The sequence below is a fragment of the Podarcis filfolensis genome (assembly GCF_964270895.1).
Source record: "Podarcis filfolensis genome assembly, chromosome: 4".
Classification (NCBI taxonomy): Eukaryota; Metazoa; Chordata; class Lepidosauria; order Squamata; family Lacertidae; genus Podarcis; species Podarcis filfolensis.
Window position 1 is genome coordinate 100,789,099 of NC_139607.1, and position 6,000 is coordinate 100,795,098.

The 6,000-nt window shown below is 50.5% G+C and overlaps 1 long non-coding RNA gene across 2 annotated transcripts; it reads left to right on the forward strand.

Moving 5' to 3' along the window:
- Positions 1-2,479: 2,479 nt before the first annotated feature.
- LOC310761412 lies at positions 2,480-5,681 on the forward strand. 2 transcript variants are annotated; one of them, XR_014547473.1, is made up of 3 exons: positions 2,480-3,922; positions 4,020-4,677; positions 4,748-5,681. It is a non-coding gene; the product is annotated as an uncharacterized lncRNA (long non-coding RNA). The 2 variants fall into 2 exon arrangements; XR_014547474.1 differs by having other exon boundaries at positions 4,869-5,681.
- Positions 5,682-6,000: the final 319 nt, after the last annotated feature.

A 6,000-nucleotide genomic window follows, 5' to 3' on the forward strand; every position in this document is an offset into this window, starting at 1 on the left:
CAACATTGAAGTCAGTTTGTTTCTCTTTTTTAACTATCTGTCAAAATGCTCCACTTACGATCAATGGACATCTCCAACAATTTCTATCCTGACACCCCATTCCCAGGTTTGAGACGATGGAAACTTATTTTCCTTTACTCCCTCTCCTGAAGGCTTAAACAGTCAAATCCCCCCCCCCCTTTTCTCCTGCTTCCAAGGGGGTTTTATTGGTTATAAATGCAGGAAATTTCAGCCTTTACAAACAACTTTCCAGGCTATTAGATTACAAGGTTTTTGCTTCAGTCTATTTACAAAAAGCGGAAGGCGGACTTCCTGTTTTGAACCTTCCCGCTTCAGTGCCTAATTCGAGTGTTTCTTGATCCAATTTTCCGTTTTTACTCACAGGTACTTGTTTAGAGTCCAATTGTCAACAGGAAAAAGTCAGCGCTCTCCGGCGACAGCTATGCGGCTTCCCTCCGTGAAAGTAGCAGTCAGTTCGCAGCACCGCGCCGCTCACCCCACTTCGCTCCAGAGCCCCAAAATGGGGCTCCCCGCGAGTAGGGGAGGCGCTCCTGGTGCTCTGCCAAACCCCACGTTCCCAGGCTTCCTCCGCCTGGGATTTCTAGCGGGTCCCCACCTTCGCCGCGGCGGGAAGACCCAATTTCCACAGAGCCCGTTCCTCCAATCGGAGGAACTCTGCCATTCGCCGATGGCGCTAACCCGGAAGTCTGGAACTTCCCTTTCTGGAGAAATGAGCCTGGCTCCCACCTTGGGGTCTTTTGGCCGGCAGGTCAAGACTTCCTTGTCCCAAGAGGCTTTGGGGAAGTGACAGCTTTGCATGAAAGCACTGGTGGCATGCTGCCTCTATGGGAATGTTCTGTATGCTTCCAAGATACCAGATATATCTAGGAATTACATTAATATGTAATGGTTTCTTAAATTATTACACTTTTTCCATGGGGTTAGTTGTTTCAGTCTTAAGTGTAAGCTGCTTTGAGTCCTTCTCTTAGGGAGAATGGCAGGATATCAACATGTAATATGTTTAGAATGATTGCTTGAGTTGAAAATTAAGGCCCTTGGCCTGCAATCCAAAGGGCCCCTGGGGCAAATCGGATCAACTCCTCCTATACTGGAGACAAGAGATGTCAAAAACCACCTCCCAACTTCTGGCTCCTCCCATGCCTCGATCCTCTCTTCATCGGAGATCCAACATCAGCAGTGCCAACCAAAATGGAGAGCATTTGAAGGTCCACCACCCCCCTGACACCCCCCCCAAACTGGAGATATCCACTCACGATCCAGAGTAATGCAACCACTTTCATATCTCCCCCCCCCCCCATCTTTGGCCAGGGCATCGGAGGAGCCAGAAGTTGAGAGGTTGCTTCTGACACCAAATCTCTTGTCTCCAGCAGAGGAGGAGTTGATCTGATTTGTCCTAGGGGCCTTAGGATTGCATGCTAATTTTTACTCAGACAATCATTTTAAACATTTTACGGGTTAAGAGTTTCAGCCTACTGAATTTTAATAATAATTTTAATAATAATTCTGGTGCACCTTGTTGTATAAAAACAGGGACTTTTCCAGATTGTCTCTTAAAGGAATCGATGGTCGGTCTGGTGCAGAAGTTATTTAGCTTGCTCCTCTTCAGCTCTATAACATAAGAGGAATATTTCTAGGAAGCTGCCTTGGACACAGTCAGTCCTATGACCCATCGACCTCAGCAGCACCTGCACTGACTGGCAGCAGCTCTCCAGGGTTTTGGACGGGGGGGCAGACATTCCCAGCCCCCCCCCCCGGAGATGCCGCCCAGGACGGAAGACCTGCATGCAAAGCACATGGTCCAATCCTGCGCTATGGAGACCCCTGGCCTTCCTGGGAGGATGTGGGGCTGGCCTCCCTTTGGGAATGGGGCTGCAGGAAGAAGGTGGTGAAAGGAAGATGCAGCCCAGGGGCAGGCGGAACAGCAGGGGCCTCCGAGTTCTGAAGGAGGAGCATCACCTCTCGGGAGGGGCCAGGTAGGAGGGGGTTGCCACGGTGACAAGGACCGGCCCTCCTTTGTGACCTCTCTTGCTTCTCCCTAAAAAGCCACCGACTTGCAGGAGGCCATTGTGGGTTAGGCGTGAGGCGAGTGGAGGAGAGAGGAGTTGGTGGCGGTTGGCGGAGATTGGGGAAGGAGTTCGGTTTATTGTTCTTTTTCCAGTTTCTTATTTTGCTTCCCATTTCATTTTATACTTTTATTTGATTTATTCTTTTAGTTTTTTGTTTTAACACTTTTATCTTATTGTTCTTTATTTTAATATTTTTTATTTTATTTTGTGCACATTTTGTATATATTTTGTATATATTTATTTTGTACATAGAGGGGTAGTTAGGGTTAGGCTTAGGCTTAGGGCTGGGGTTGGGGTCAGAGTTAGGCTTGGATGGGCATTTTAGATAGTTGGCTAGTTTAGAGAGGAAGGTGGGATTTTTTCCTGGACGAAATGGGCAGGCTGTAAGGGTTGGGATACTGCCAGGGAGACGAAGGAATCAGGCAGGCCTCCACGTTGTCTCCGGACAATCTCCCGGTCTCCCGTTGAACAGCATCAGTCAATTAGCGACACGAGCTTCAGAGACATTCCAAGACTCGTGCACACCCTTTTCAGCAGTCTCCACAACGGAAGATTCAGACAGGAGAGCATATTTACAGCTTTATTCAACGTAGATCAAAGGAAAAATATGACTGCTTGCATTTGGGTCCAGGAAAACAGCCGGAACAAAAATTATATACAAAACGGAAGTTCCAAGAGAGAACAGTGCTGGGAGTAAACAGGCATGTGACACACAACAATCATGCCTGACCATTTAAGGTGGAAGGGAACTATATCCTAAGAGTAAGTAGGATTCTTTCCCTTTCTCGGTCTCCTGGGGGGGGTGAGTCCTGGGGTCCCCTGCACAGTCTTGGCTCTCTGGAAATTGACCCGGCCAGTCTTCTCCAGAGAGCTCAGCTCCTCCACATTCTTTCCCTGCCTTCCCCTTCTCTATCCCCTCTCATTATCCGCTTTTATTAGGACATTCCTAGCCCACCTTCCTCCCAGGAGCTCAAAGTGGCCTCCATGGTTCTCCTTGCCACCAATTTTTATCTTCCCAGCAGCCCTGCAAAGTAGGCTAGGCTGGCCCAAAGTCCACCAGGGAGCTTCATGGCTGAGTGGGGATTCGAACCCTGCTCTCCCCGGTCCTCCTAGTCCAGCCCTCCAACCACTACACCTCTTCCTGGCTCCATCTTGCATCTCTCCAGCTGCCCAACGCCATCGGCCTTCTCCCCCTTCATGGGGGTCTCTCTGGTTCCAAGGAAGACTCCACCACCTTCCTCTCTTGGCCCCCCGCACAGATACAAACACACCCCACCCATTGGGGCTCCTGAGTCGCTCTCTCCCCCCTGCTCCTCTCTTCTAGGTTCAGGTGGTTCAGGGCCCTGTTCAGCTGCCGGCGGAGGAACAGGGTGGCCCCGCTGCAAGTCCCGGAGGAGCCCGTGGTGATAGGTGAGCAAGTGTGGACACCGAAGGGCTAGGGGGCACCTCAGGGTGCAGTCCTTTGGCTGCCCCCTGGAAAGAGCTGGCTTTCCTCCTCTGCTCTCTTCCAGGACATCTTGGGGCACTTGGAGCGCTTCAGGGATCAATCCCTGAGCCTGGCCCTGGCCCTCCTCCAGCTGAGGTGAGGGGTTTGTTGGGGATGGATGGGGTTGTGGGGGTGAGGGACAGAACTCCAGGGGGAGCTCTGGGTGAGGAAGAGCAGGCAGGAGGGAGAAGGGGGCAAAGGGAGACTCAGAGGAGGCAGCATCTAACCCTCTCCCCTTCATCTCTGCAGCATCATGAGGCCAAAGTTCAGCGGTGATATGTGCAGTGCCATCCTGCACAGGATGTTTGAGGCAGTGCTGAAAGGGGCTGAGAAGGTGGAGGACAGAGAAGTATCTCCTCTGTCTTGACTTCGCAGGCTCTTTCTTCTTCTCACACCCTTGCAAGATTTAACCCAGCACTCAACCTCTCTTCTCTCTTTTCCCGCAGGAACTGAAGCGGCACTTCCAGAGCCTGCTGGGGGGTCTCCACTTCAGAGATGGGCATCTCAATTCTCCACACAACTTTCCAGGCCAACTAGAGGGAAAGAATGAGAGGACAGGGAGGTCTGTCCTTAGTCCTCTTTCCTTTTCCTTTGAGGCAGCAGCACTGAGGGGCCTTTGGACCACCCAGCTGCCCAAGAATCGCACTGCAGAGTCCATTCTGGTTGTGTGAGGGACCCCAGGAGGGAGCTGTCAGGGGATGGCAGAGGTGCCCTCCTGATGCCCCCGGAAGGATCTGACGTTCCTCCTCTTCTCTCTTCCAGGACATCCTGGGGCGCCTGGGGCGTTTTTACGAGCGCCCATAATCCAAACTTCTCCTCCAACCTCTGCAGTGCAATAGTCCGCAGGAGGTTTGAGGCACTCCTGAAGGAAGAACAGGAGGTGAACAGGAAAGTTTGTCATTGGTCTTGACTTCTCTTGACATGGCTCTTTCTTCTTCCTCTTCACACACTTCCACAACTGCACTCAGGACTCAAAATCTCTTCTCTCTTTTCCTTCCTTCCCCTTCGGGGACCTGCTGGCTTGAACATGGAAGTGAAGTGGCACTTCCATCATCTGCTCTGACAGAGACCCCCAATGCTCCGCACCTCCTTCTCCTGCTTAACGTAAGTGTCCTAGAATCATAGAGTTGGAAGAGACCACAAGGGCCATCGAGTCCAACCCCCTGCCGAGCAGGAAACATCTCTGATGGCATCAGAGATGGTAAAGGGATGCCAGGGACTCTGTGGTGGAGGCAGCGGAGGGCCACTTTGGCCCAGGCTGGCCCCTGACTTTGAGATGCTCTTTCTACCCACAGGACCTCTGATGTTACACCCTTTGGGAAAGTGGGGAGGAACAGAAACTAGTGGCCAACAGCATCCCTTCTCTGTTGGCCTTTGCCTGAAGTTCTCCCATCTCAGAGCAAGTAGCTCTCCCTCATGGATTCAGTCCTTTCAACACTTCCATCTCCCCAAGAGGCTCCCAAGGCTACTCATCCTCTGCAGTTGATAGCAGACCTAACTGAAAAGAACGGCTTCCTCTTTTGGTGACACCTGAGAATTCTAGAAAACATTCACCCTTTCCATAGCCGTATGGATGCACGACAGTTCTTTAGTTGGAATCTCCTTTCTCGCAAGTCATTTGGGTCCTTGTCTCCAGAGCAGGAGCAGGTGCAAGCTTCTTGCATCTTCCATGTGGGAGCCCTTTGGGTATTTGAAGACGGCTCTCAAGTCATGTCTCCATCTCCCCTTCTCCAGGCTAAACATCCCCAACTGTAAAATCCACTTAAAAACTAATAATAATTTGGCATTTTTGCAGTTTGGAAAATGAAGGGTAAATGCATTGAAAAGTGTGGTGGGAAGACTTTTAAGAAATTGGGATGAGTGCTCATGGTCCTATACGAGCCCCACAAAGAAATCTGAATTGGATAGAATCTGATCTCCGTGTGCAGAACCTTAGATTTGCCCCTCTTGAAATTCTTTCCTGCTCTGTGCCAGACTCCAAAGCTGGGCTTGGGGCTTTATGGGAAACCTAATGCAGAAGCAAGATCTGTAAGGGGGGGGTGCTAAGAGCCCCTCCATCCTATGCTCAGGTTGTATATATGTGCAAATAATACCAGGTACCCTGAAGACTCCACAGTCTCTGCTAACCTTCGTTCCCAGAAAACTAAACCCCGGGTAAGGAGAAGCACCCCTGGAGTTTCTTGTTGCACAGAGATTGGGGTGCTGGGTAAGAAAAGGACACACCCCAGAGGTCAGAGCAATGGCGGATCGTGGCATCTCAAATGGTGGTGCTACCCTGTACGATGCCAAATTCTGGCACCACCTCCCCCTTGCCTCACGCTTTCCTCCCCTCCAGCTTTATTAATATCCTTACAATACATTATATATACATTATGTATATATATAGAGAGAGAGTACATCTTGTAAAATAGATTAAAGTTTCAATCA